The 13189-nt window shown below is 46.3% G+C and overlaps 1 pseudogene; it reads left to right on the top strand.

Moving 5' to 3' along the window:
• The window catches only part of LOC137545424 (E3 ubiquitin/ISG15 ligase TRIM25-like), a 55036-nt pseudogene that overhangs the window by 22747 nt on the left and 19100 nt on the right, over positions 1-13189 (top strand).

Genomic DNA, 13189 nt, shown 5'->3' with positions numbered 1-13189 from the left:
TTACGTAACATGTTTCACTTGCCTCTGCTAGCTTTCTCAAAGCAACAATCTTCTTGTTCCCTTTGTCTCAGGTACAAGGAGTTACAGCTCATTGTGAACCAGAACTTCTTGGAGTGATTAAGGGGCTGGACCAAAAAGCCTCATTACTAAAAAGCTATAATAAAACAACAGTTTTCCTCATACCAGGGGCGTAACAATAAATCACTGCCCCTGCAAAACTTGGAATGCCCCCCCCCCCCTCGCTTTCTGTACAGGTAAACTGAGAACCAATGTTATTCATTCGGCTAGTGAACACTTGAATGTGTTTTCCCCATGCAGATAAAAACAGACAGCAGTGAAGCACTGCATGCAATTTCTCTATCATTTGCATTAGCTTCTGTGATAAAACGTGCATATTTTCACACATACAGGCACATATGGTGTTCAGAAACTTGATAGACCAGTGTGCTCCCTGCCTCAGCTTATTACACTCACTCTGTCCATCTCTGTTGAAGCAGAACTGGCTCTGCATACTCCTCCAGAATCACTACAGTACAGAGCACTTGGGGAGGGGTAGAGAGGTTGGGGGCAGGGCTCTGCAGACTCCTCAACAATCACTACAGTACAGCGAACTTGGGGAGGGGTAGAGAGGTTGGGGGCAGGGCTTGGTACACAAGACCCTGCTGCACACTGAATAGGGACTGTCTACAAATCTTTGTCTGCAAAACTTTGTATGATTCCTTATCAGAGGCTGAGAAGATGCAGTCATTTAGAACAATTGCGCAGAGAACAAAAAGTCTTTTCTCTCCTGATCCTTAGTTGTCAGTCTCTCAGGACAGGGAAAAGAAATGTCTCCCCCATGGGGCCCCCCTGCGGCTGCATCCCTTGCAGGGATTTTTGTCAGCTGAGACGGCCCATAACGACCGGCTCAGCCGATAATCACGCGTTTGTATGGCAGCCCCTGACATCCAACCCGTGAGCGATCCACCCAGCGAATCTACTCACCCCTAGCAATGCCGATCCCTGATAATCCCATTGTTCGTGCCGCCCCCCCTGCCCACCACATGATGTCATGCACGCACTTCTCTTCCTCCCTCCATCGTTCTTCCGTCCCCTCCCCTCACCAGGGTCGGCGCTACCATAGAGGGAAATGGGGCAAATTCCCTAGGGCCCCAGAGCCTGTAGGGGCCCCTAAGGTGTCTCCCCCCAACTTAACTGTCTTTCCTCGGTGGCCCTGCAGAATCTTCGGGTGAGCCAGATGGTGTCAGCCCCTGCCTCAGGGTCCTTGGGTGGAAAATTGGCTGCAGCAAAGGGTCCCTGCTGCCGATTTTTGATTGGGGGTGTCTATTGGGGGGCCCCGGGGTTAATCTTGCCCGGGGGGCCCGGGGTTATTAGAACCGGCCCTGCCCCTCACATAGCGTGTTGTTAGCTACACAGCTGACACGCGTGTATTCAGCCCACTCCAGCGATGTCACCGGACAGGATAAAGTTCTGGTACCCGACTGGCGTCATCTGTCAAAAGTGAGTACACATAGTTAATGATCTCCAGCAACTCCTCACCTCAGCCCACCCGCGTAGTCTTTTCTCATACAGAATGCCAAACGTCACAAGTTCCACTTTCCAAAGATGTGCCACCACCGCCCCCCCAGGCATCGAGCAATACCCCTCTGCTGCCTGAACACTGACTTCCCAGCTTATCTAATACCTCCAAAGAAAGTCAAAGAGGGTTCTAAATGTCCGCAGCAGGACTGCAAAAAGTGCCTCCCACCCCTCAAACTATGTGCCAAACATGGTCAAAGAGGATTCCAAATGTCATCAGCTGGTTTAACACTGCATAAAACTGCTACCCACCCTTGTAAATTATGGATCAACCCTAAGGCCTCCCACAATAGCTCAGTCTGCTGTTGATCGGCCTGTACAATTTTATTACTTTCATGTAGTATGAAGACCAACAGATTTTGAATACTATGAATAAATTGTGTAGACAGGTTTTCATACTTCATGGATGTTGGTAAAATTCACCAATCGTTAACCAATTAAAATCGGATGTGTGTTTTGGGGATTTTTTTAAGCGCAGGCCATTTGTACAAATCACCCTAAAAGCGCTTACACTATGCTTTCCAATGAATAGTGCTCATTGGGGCGTTCTGTTTGCTTGCCACTGACTAAAGCGCCGCATGGACCATTTTCAGGGCAATTTGCCCTGAATGGAAGGTATAGGAAAAATGACAAAACACTCACAAAATTGCTTGCTGCAATGATTGCGTTCATATATATATATCCTACTAATATAATAAATGGGAAAGTTCAGATGTTTGGATGTTTGTTACTCGATCACGCAAAAATGGCTGAAAGGATTTGAATGAAATTTGGCACACACATAGTACATTACCTGGAATAAAGTATAGGATACTTTTTATTCCCATAACCAAAAAGAGACAAATACAAATTTCACTGGAAAATGTAAACTGCAGCCATTCTTACACTGTTACACTGGAGGTGTGTTTAGCTTCTAACGGTAGAATGGTTAATTTGCATATATTCAGCAGTGATGCACTGGGAGACATCTCAAGCTCACTCCAACCTGAATTATCGCAAATTCTTTCAGTTTTAAGAAAGCAAACTTTTGTTTTTCTTAACATCTTAGTAAGGGGGCTTTTAGGACCATTGTAGTCCCTTACACACTCCAATGAGTTCTGGGTCACCATGAGCTTGCTGGTTAGTCTGTACCTCTCGGTGTTACAAGCCCTACTCCATAGAGCCAAATTAATCCATGCCTTGCACTGATGAGGATCAAACAATCCAAAACAGTCTGTATGTATGTTGGATTATTATGGCTCTGTACAAATTAACAAGCTGACACATCATTGCATTCCAGCGGGTATGGAGGTGTGTTTAGCTTCTAAGGGTAACAATGGTTAATTTGCATATATTCAGCAGTGATGCACTGGGAGACATTTCAAGCTCACTCCAACCTGAATTATCACAAATTCTTTCTGTGTTAAGAAAGCAAACTTTTGTTTTTCTAAAGCTCAACACACACCATACAATCTTGGCTGTACAGATTTACCAAATCTATGTAATATAAGGGCCAACAGATTGAAAATACCTTGAATGATTGATTGGATAAGCTCTTATTCTACATGAAAGTGGTAAGATTGAACAACCAAGATTGTATGGTTGTGTTGAGCCTTACACTGTTAATGGTAGGGTTCTCAAACTTTGCACAGTTGGTCGATTTTCAAGGGGAATATTTCTGCCATTCTTGCACTGTTAATGGCACAAGCCTCAAACCTGCCATTCTTGCACTGTTAATGGCACAAGCCTCAAACCTGGTATAGTTGATCATTGGGTGACTGGGGTTCAATTTCAGAAAGCGGGTGGAGCCACAAATAGACAATCAGATTTGTTTCATTCCAATGCAAATTATTGTTGCCAAACACCGCAAAGCTCACAAACTTGGTAATTGAGTAATTGATTAATTGTGTGTTAGGGTTAGGAAAGTGGGCACAGCCAACACCAGCCAAATACATAAGCGGGCAACGCAGGGTCATAAGTGGGCGAAGACAAATACAAATTTTACTGGGAAAATGTAAACAGCAGCCATTCTTACACTGTTAATGGTAGGGTTCTCAAACTTTGCACAGTTGGTTAATGGGTGACTGGGATTAATATTCAGAAAAGTGGGTGGAGCCTACAGAAAACAGTCAAAAATTACCTATTGATTTTTCAGGGGAATATTTCATTGCTATTCTTGCACGGTTAATGGCACAAGACTCAAACCTGGTACAGTTGATCATTGCGTGACTGGGGGTTAAATTTATATAAGGGGGTGGAGCCCCAAAGAGCCAATCTGATTTGTTTCATTTTAATCAGTGCTGGGCCGAAATTACGCATTAGCGTAATTACGCATCGTAATTCACTACAAATGCACCATAAGCGTTACGTGTAAGGTTACGGTATTACGCGTAATTAATTACGCGTAGACCGTGGGTTACGTTTTTACGCGTAACAAATTACGCGTAAGACAGTAAACTCCCATTGAAATTACACAGTCTGCCGTAATCGCGTAATATTACGCTCCCGTATAATATAAAAAAGCCGCCGACTTTAAGGGTTAATAGCAAAGCCCCCTTAAGTGCTAAGAGCCTCAAATTTGGAGAATATATTAAGGAGATCAGAAGGAATAAGAGGAAAATTTTTTTTTCAAAAAGACCTTATAGTTTTTGAGAAAATCGATGTTAAAGTTTCAAAGGAAAAATATATACATTTAAAAACCCGCCGACTTTAACGGTTAATAGCAAAGCCTGCTTAAAATTTAGAAACACCAAATTCACAGGGTATATTAAGGGGATCAGTGGGAATAAGAGGAAAAAAATTTTTTTCAAAAAGACCTTATAGTTTTTGAGAAAATCGATTTTTAAGTTTCAAGAGCAAAAATGTCTTTTAAATGCGGAAAATGTCAGTTTTTTTTGCACAGGTAACAATAGTGTTTTATTTTCATAGATTCCCCCAAGTGGGAAGAGTTTTACTTACTTCGTTCTGAGTGTGGGAAATATTGAAAAAAAAACGACGTGGGGTCCCCCCTCCCAGACCTCTTTAACCCCTTGTCCCCCATGCAGACTGGGATAGCCAGAATGCGGAGCACCGGCCGCGTGGGGCTCCGCACCCTGACTATACCAGCCCGCATGGTCCATGGATTGGGGGGTCTCGGAAGGGGAGGGGCAGCCAAGCTTTCCCCTCCCCCTCCGAGCCCTTGTCCAGTCCAAGGACAAGGGGCTCTTCTCCACCTCCGATGGGCGGTGGAGGTGGAGGCCGCGATTTCCTGGGGGCGGGGTTCAAATCAGAAGCAACCCCATTGGTCTGCTAAGGACCAATGGGGCTCCTTGGAGCCCAAATACAAAGATGCTTTCGAGAGCTCTGAGCTATAGCTCAGAGCTCTGTCGGGTGAAGGGACGCTAAGTCCCCGCCGGCTCCGCTGCCCTCCCCGCCTCTCCCACATGTCACCTATATACATGCTGGCACCCATGGGTGCCAGCATGTATATGGGTGACAGGTGTGGGCGGAGTGGACGGCGGGAGCCGGCGGGGACTTAGCGTGTATGCGGCGGCCGGCGGGTGAGCGGCGAGTGACGTCGGGTGCGGTGGTGTTACAAAGTAACAAAGTTGTTACATTGTAATACCTTTGTTACATTGTAACTGATTAGTATATTTGCGAGGATATTGCGTGGGAACTGGCTTTTAAAGGGACAGGTAAGTATTAATGGTTAATTAAGAATATTAAAGGACTTTTTTCGTGGTTATGTTTTTTGTTCAATTAAAATACTTTTTCTATGTGTTTGTGTGTTTATTTACTTTTAACACTTAAAGGAAATGGGTAAGGGGTACAAGTACCTCTATACTCATTTCTCCTGGGAGGGGGGGTGAGCATCTGGGGGACCCCTTTTTAAAGGGGACTCCCAGATGCCACCATGAACCCCGCCCCCAGGAAATCGCGGCCTCCACCTCCACCGCCCATCGGAGGTGGAGAAGAGCCCCTTGTCCTTGGATTGGACAAGGGCTCGGAGGGGGAGGGGAAAGCTTGGCTGCCCCTCCCCTTCCGAGACCCCCCAATCCATGGACCATGCGGGCTGGTATAGTCAGGGTGCGGAGCCCCACGCGGCCGGTGCTCCGCATTCTGGCTATCCCAGTCTGCATGGGGGACAAGGGGTTAAAGAGGTCTGGGAGGGGGGACCCCACGTCGTTTTTTTTTTCAATATTTCCCACACTCAGAACGAAGTAAGTAAAACTCTTCCCACTTGGGGGAATCTATGAAAATAAAACACTATTGTTACCTGTGCAAAAAAAACTGACATTTTCCGCATTTAAAAGACATTTTTGCCCTTGAAACTTAAAAATCGATTTTCTCAAAAACTATAAGGTCTTTTTGAAAAAAAAAATTTCCTCTTATTCCCACTGATCCCCTTAATATACTCTGTGAATTTAGTGTTTCTAAATTTTAAGCAGGCTTTGCTATTAACCGTTAAAGTCGGCGGGTTTTTAAATGTATATATTTTTCCTTTGAAACTTTAACATCAATTTTCTCAAAAACTATAAGGTCTTTTTGAAAAAAAAAAATGTCCTCTTATTCCTTCTGATCTCCTTAATATATTCTCCAAATTTGAGGCTCTTAGCACTTAAGGGGGCTTTGCTATTAACCCTTAAAGTCGGCGGCTACCTAACATTGATCCATGCGTCAACTTTTCCGCTTGGCAGCATGACCTTACGCATTAATTGCTAGTAGGAATTTACGCGTAAGCCTATAACGTAACAACCTGAATTACGGTATTCTTACGCATAATTGCGTAAGGGCAATGCGTAATTACAGACATGTACCGAAATTGATTGTCTATGCCGTAAGCGTAATTTCGTAATGCGTAATAGCGCAAAATTACGCGTAATGATCCGTAAGCGTAGCTTTTTTCCATTACGACCAGCACTGATTTTAATGCAGGTTATTGATGCCAAAGACCGCAAAGCTCACAAACTTGGTCATTGAGTAATTGTGTGTTAGGGTTAGGGTTAGGAAAAGCGGGCGCAGCCAACACCAGCCAAATACAAAAATCAGGCAATGCCGGGTCATCAGTAGGCGGAGACAAATACAAATTTCACTGAGAAAATGTAAGCGGCAGCAATTCTTACACTATTGGTAGGGTTCTCAAACTTTGCACAGTTGGTCACTGGGTGACTGAGATTAATATTCAGAAAAGTGGGTGGAGCCTACAAAAGCCAATCAAAATCCACCTATTAATCTTTAAGAGGAATATTTAATTGATGCCATTCTTGCACTGTTAATGGCACAAGCCTCTTGCACTGTTAATCACCTGTACCTGGTACAGTTGGCCATTGGGTGATTGGGGTTCAAATTCAGAAAAGGGGTGGAGCCACAGCCAATCAGATTTATTTTATTTCAATGCAAATTATTGATGCCAAAGACCGCAAAGCTCACAAACTTGGTCATTAAGTAATTTTGTGTTAGGGTTAGGAAAAGTGGGCGGAGCCAACACCAGCCAAATACATACCTGGGCAATGCCAAGTCATCAGTGGGCGGAGACAAACACAAATTTCACTGGGAAAATGTAAACTGCAGCCATTCTTACACTATTAGTTGTAGGGTTTCTAAAACTTTGCACAGTTGGTCACTGGGTGACTGGGATTAATATTCAGAAAAGTGGGTGGAGCCTACAAAAAACAATCACAATTCACCTATTGATTTTCAAGGCAAATATTTAATTGCTGCAATTTTTGCACTGTTAATGGCACAAGCCTCAAACCTGGTACAGTTGATCATTGGGTGACTGGGGTTAAATATTTAGAAAAGGGGTGGGGCCACAAACAGCGAATCAGATGTGTTTCATTTCAATGAAAATTATTCATGTCAAAGACCACAAATCTCACAAACTTGGTCATTGACTATTGACAATTGTGTGTGAGGGCTGGAACCCACAGGAGCGCTTTTGGCAGCACTGCGATACGCTAGCAGTTTGCCAAAACGCTGGGCTAATGTTAATGGATGGGGCAACTTCCACAGGAGCGTTTGCGTTTCTCAGAAACGCAAACGCAGGACGTGCAGCATTTTGGGAGCGTTAGCGCTTCAATGTAAAGTATTGAACCGCTAGCGGAAACGCTCAGCAAAACCTAAACTGAGCGGTTTTGCTAGCGTTTTGCGGTTCAGCACACTGTAACAAAATGAAAAATAATTCACAGGACCAATCAGGATAAAAACGCAAAACGCAAAACGCTACGCACCCGCTGGGCAAAAAAATACAATGGCTATCATTCATAAAGCATTTCCGCATGCGGAAATGCTAAAAACAGCTGACTTTACCGACCACTCGGCAAAGTCAGCATTCATAAAGGCTCTTTCCGCATGAAAAAATGACACTAACGAGCAGAGTGATAAATCACCGCCTTGTGCGGTGATTATCGGAACAAATGTAGCAAAATGTTCATTCATGAAGAACACCGCAAGCGGTGTCAGGTCGGGAAGTCCCGCTCCCTCTGATGTGGCGATACCAATGCAAGTGAATGGAGACACACAGACCTCCCAGGCAGCTGCAGCAGAGCGGAACACGGAGAAATGTATCAACTCTGCAGCTTCCGTGTCTCCACCTGCCTACCGCCTGCCTATCGCCAGCCTAGTTCGGGGAATCTCCGCAGTGCTACCGCACATGGATACTTTTCTGTGAATGCCCACCCAGAAGTCTAAAATACCGCCAGCGGTGTTTTCCCGCACTGATTCCCCTTACCGACAGCCTCTTTATGAATGATAGCCTTTGTTGCAAAACACGACCAAAAACGCGCATGAATCCGCTTGCAAACCGCTCAGACAAAACGCTAGCGGTTGCGTTTTGCGTTTGCGGTTTTCAGTGGGTTCCAGGCCTCAGGGTTAGAAAAAGTGGCCACAGCCAACAGCAGCCAAATACACACCCGGGAAACATTAGGACATCAGTGGGTGGAGAAAAATACAAATTTCAATGCTAGAATGTAAACTGAAATTTGGCACACACATAGTACATTACCTGGAATAAAGTATAGGATACTTTTTATTCCCATAACCAAAAAGGGGGCGGAGACAAATACAAATTTCACTGGAAAATGTAAACTGCAGCCATTCTTACACTGTTACACTGGAGGTGTGTTTAGCTTTTAAGGGCAGAATGGTTAATTTGCATATATTCAGCAGTGATGCCCTGGGAGACATCTCAAGCTCACTCCAACCTGAATTATCGCAAATTCTTTCTGTTTTAAGAAAGCAAACTTTTGTTTTTCTTAACATCTTAGTAAGGGGGCTTTTAGGACCATTGTAGTCCCTTACACACTCCAATGAGTTCTGGGTCACCATGAGCTTGCTGGTTAGTCTGTATCTCTCGGTGTTACAAGCCCTACTGCATAGAGCAAAATTAATCCATGACATGCGCTGATGAGGATCAAACAATCCAAAACAGTCTGTATGCATGTTGGATTATTATGGCTCTGTACAAATTAACAAGCTGACACATCATTGCATTCCAGCAGTTCTGGAGGTGTTTAGCTTTTAAAAGACTTACGAGGCCTGATTTGTAAAAAATAAATAAAATAGTTAGATACCTGTGTGTGTTTACAAGGCACGGAGGGCACCCTCCATACCGTTCTGCCAGGTCCCCGCTGCTTAATATCCCCCCAAACGTCCCCCGACCGCACGGCCCGGGCTCTCCAGCCTTCACAAAGATGGCCGCCGGAGCTGGCCGCGGCTGCGCAGCTCTAAGGCCAACCCCCCGATCCACGTAACAGTAGCGTGGTTCAGGGAGTTGGCCTTAGAGCTGCGCAGCCGCACTCGCGGCTATGCGGACTGCGCAGCCGCGGCCAGCTCCGGCGGCCATCTTTGTGAAGGCTGGAGAGCCCGACCCGGGCCGTGCGGTCGGGGGACGTTCGGGTGGATATTAAGCAGCGGGGATCCGGCGGAACGGCACGGAGGGCGCAGACGGCGTCCTCCGTGCCTTGCAAACACACACATGTATCTAACTTTTTTTATTTATTTTTTACAAATCAGTCCTCGTAAGTCCTTTAAAGGGACTCCGAGCTCACAATAAAAAAGAAAGTTGAACTCACCTGGGGCTTTCTCCAGCCCAGTGCTGGTCGGGAGGTCCCACGACGGCGTCCTGGCTCCTCTCCAACACCCCGATCCGGAATGGCTGACAGGCCGCAGCCCGGGCGACACTCTCCCGAGTGTCGGGCTGCTCCTTCCGCGTATGACGCGGATGACGTCACACGTCGGCCGCCTCGCGTCATCACGGCGGCCGGCGTGAAAGTACTGCGCATGCGCGATTAAAGCGCGCATGCGCAGTACTTTCACGCCGGCCGCCGTGATGACGCGAGGCGGCCGGCGTGTGACGTCATCCGCGTCATACGCGGAAGGAGCAGCCCGACACTCGGGAGAGTGTCGCCCGGGCTGCGGCCTGTCAGCCATTCCGGAGCGGGGTGTTGGAGAGGAGCCAGGACGCCGTCGTGGGACCTCCCGACCAGCACTGGGCTGGAGAAAGCCCCAGGTGAGTTCAACTTTCTTTTTTATTGTGAGCTCGGAGTCCCTTTAACGGTAACAATGGTTAATTTGCATATATCCAACAGTGATGCACTGGGCGACATTTTAAGCTCACTCCAACCTGAATTATTGCAAATTCTTTCTGTTTTAAGAAAGCAAACTTTTGTTTTTCTTACACTGTCAATGGCAGGGTTCTTAAACTTTGCACAGTTGGTCACTGGGTGACTAAGATTAATATTCAGAAAAGTGGGTGGAGCCTAAAAAAGCTAATCAAAATTCACCTATTGATTTTCAAAGGAGTGGAGCCACAGCCAATTAGATTTATTTCATTTCAATGCCAATTATTGATGCCAAAGACCACAAAGCTCACAAACTAGGTCATCCTTGAGTAATTGTGTGTTAGGATTAGAAAAAGTGGGCAGAGCTTACACTAGCCAATTACATACCCGGGCAATGCCGGGCGACCAGCTAGTATTATATATATATTGTATTTATTTTTTTCCGGATCAAAGACTTCACTTCCTGACGTCAGGGAGTGAATTAAAAACTGCTCTGGAAAAGCGCTTAGAAAAGCACTGCCCACCCAAGAGCCGGGAAAGGAAAATCAAATGCCTCAAAAAACTGGAAGCAAAGGGAACGAGGCCTCATTATAACCTTCCTATTTGCTTGGCAGTTGGCACATCCGTCTTCCAGAAAGCAGCCCTCTCAAGGCTTAGGGGTTGTAAGATCCGTGATTTGTGGCACATAGTTTGTGTGGGTGGTAAGCACTTTTACAGTACAGGGTTCTGTTACGTACATTGCACATCACACTATCGCACTCTGTTACCTCCATGCACCAAATCAACCATGACAGCCCAAGATTTCCCAGCATGCTCGATAAGGCCTGCTTGTTACAGCACAGATTTTCATCCAATTTGATTATAATTATTGAATTGGATGGTCGATCACCCTCAAAAATTGGCAGTTGTATGGCCACCGTTAGAGGTGACAGTTGTTATCCCCTATGAGAAAAAGGCTGCCCTGGGAGGTACACTTGCATGAAGCTGAGATGAGAAAGTTGCTGGAGAGGATTAGGATGGAGGCAGCAACAGCGTTTTTTGGGTGGCAGGAATTTTCTTAAGGTGGCCAATGGCCATACATCTTTCGACTTGGTGGCTGATCATCCATCCGATTTGATAATTATTATTAAATCGGATGAAAATTGTTGCCGCAAGAGCATGTCCGATCGACAACGCGACAAATTTCGGGACAAAATTGGTTGCATGTATTGGATCGGACATGCTGCAGCCTGCCTGCAAGATGTTGGACCATCGTAGTCGATCGGGGACGTTACAGGAGTGATTTCGGAACGAGCAACGAAACTCTTGGCGCTGTCCCCCCAAAGTAAAATGTTCCCCCTTCCCGATGCAAAATACTTTACCTGAACGTGTCCACCGCTGGCTCTGGGCTCTGTCCGCAATCCGCAGACACGCGACCCACATGGTTCCGGTATAAGGTGGTCGCATGTGTGACGTTACACATTCACCCACATTTACGCCCGGCAACCAGGTAGGATGCGTGTATGTGGACCATCCAGCAGCAGACACTGACTGGTAAAGTACACTCTACCGGGCAACGGGGGGGACACACATGGACATTTTACATAGGGAGGGCAGCATCAGGGCAGCGAGGTGGCAAATGTCACGTCACAAGGTTGATTCCAGATCAATTTCAGCATGAAAACGATCGGGCATTGGCCTGCAGTGTATGGGCAGCCAACAGATCTCTCTCTAACCAGATTTCAACAGAGAGAGATTTGTGTCTTGGTCCGAAATCTGCCCATTATCACTAGATGTATGGCTACCTTTACAGAAAATACTGCAACCGGCAGATGTGTCCAGGGAGGGGTGATAGATGCAGACAGCGTGGCAAGGTGACGTAAACATCTGGGATTATGACGCTCACTGTGGGGAGTAAAGAGTTAAATGCTTCATTCAATGGACAGAATAGGGGCCACGTGCTATATGGACTGGGAGGAAACAGTCAAACTCTCTGCAGAGGTGAAGGAAAGGGTTAATACATCCGGCAGTAATTTTTTTTTTTTATTTTTTTTTTTACTCTCAGTCTCAGTTGGTTAGCCAAGTACCATATTCCAATCATTCTAGTGTCCTGTACAGTAGAGTTGTCCGGATCATGAACGATTCGGATCTTTGATCCGAATCTTTTTTGTGAGTCGAATCATCAAAATGAGTGATTCGGATCGCAAAAGGGGCGGGGCCAGGAGCAACACGCCCCCTCAGCGGGCAGAGGGGTCCTGGAAGCAGAGCAGAGATGGATGCTCGGTTGGAGGGGAGGCAGCCTTGCACAGCCACAGGTAGATGAGAGAGAGGGGACATCGGTGCCACTGCCAGATATGTGTAGAGCACACGTACTGGCTGCAATGTGCTGCTCATTATAGGCTGTCTGTTCCGTAGTGCTGCATAGTGAACACGTGGGAAAGTTTTGGCTCAGAAGCAGCACAGCTCAGTAACTTTGCAGACAGTGCTGGGCTAGAATGACAGGGCAGGCACTGTGATTGCTGTGCAATATCATCCTCCTGCATTGCTCTAAACAGCTGCACTTCACTTCTGGGAATGCTTTCTTTCACTGTGCGAGGTTTGCATTTAAAGTATACAGATGACCATATAGGTGAAATATATGTAAAGCTATTGTATGATTGCAGCATGTGGGTATTGTGTGCAAACAAACATTTCTGCTCTCTGCTCGTCCCTCCTCCCTTCTCTGTCCACTCCCTGCCCATCTCTGTGTCCACCCCCCTCCCCTTCTCTGTCTACCGCAGGGAAAGTCCTCTCCTGCTGGTCATTTCACCCCGAATGCTTCCCTAGTAAAATGATCCGAGATTCGGATCAAAGATCTGGATCTTTTCAATGATCCGATTCGAATCATCCGAATCATTGAAAAGATCGGAACTTCCCATCTCTACTGTACAGCAAGAGCAGCGAGCACATAGGAAGGGGCCCGAGGGATGCCAAATACTGTGTAATCTTATTTCTGATCGGTGAAGTGCAGACCCCGCCCCCTGGCCGGTCTATTCACAGGGTGAGCGTTCTATTGGAGGAGACCAGAGCTGTCTGAGCGCTGATTGGCTGCTCCTCCTGCTGTGGAGAACTCA

The sequence above is a fragment of the Hyperolius riggenbachi genome, chromosome 2 (genome assembly GCF_040937935.1).
Source record: "Hyperolius riggenbachi isolate aHypRig1 chromosome 2, aHypRig1.pri, whole genome shotgun sequence".
NCBI classification, from domain to species: Eukaryota; Metazoa; Chordata; class Amphibia; order Anura; family Hyperoliidae; genus Hyperolius; species Hyperolius riggenbachi.
This window is presented reverse-complemented; position numbering and strand designations above follow the sequence as displayed.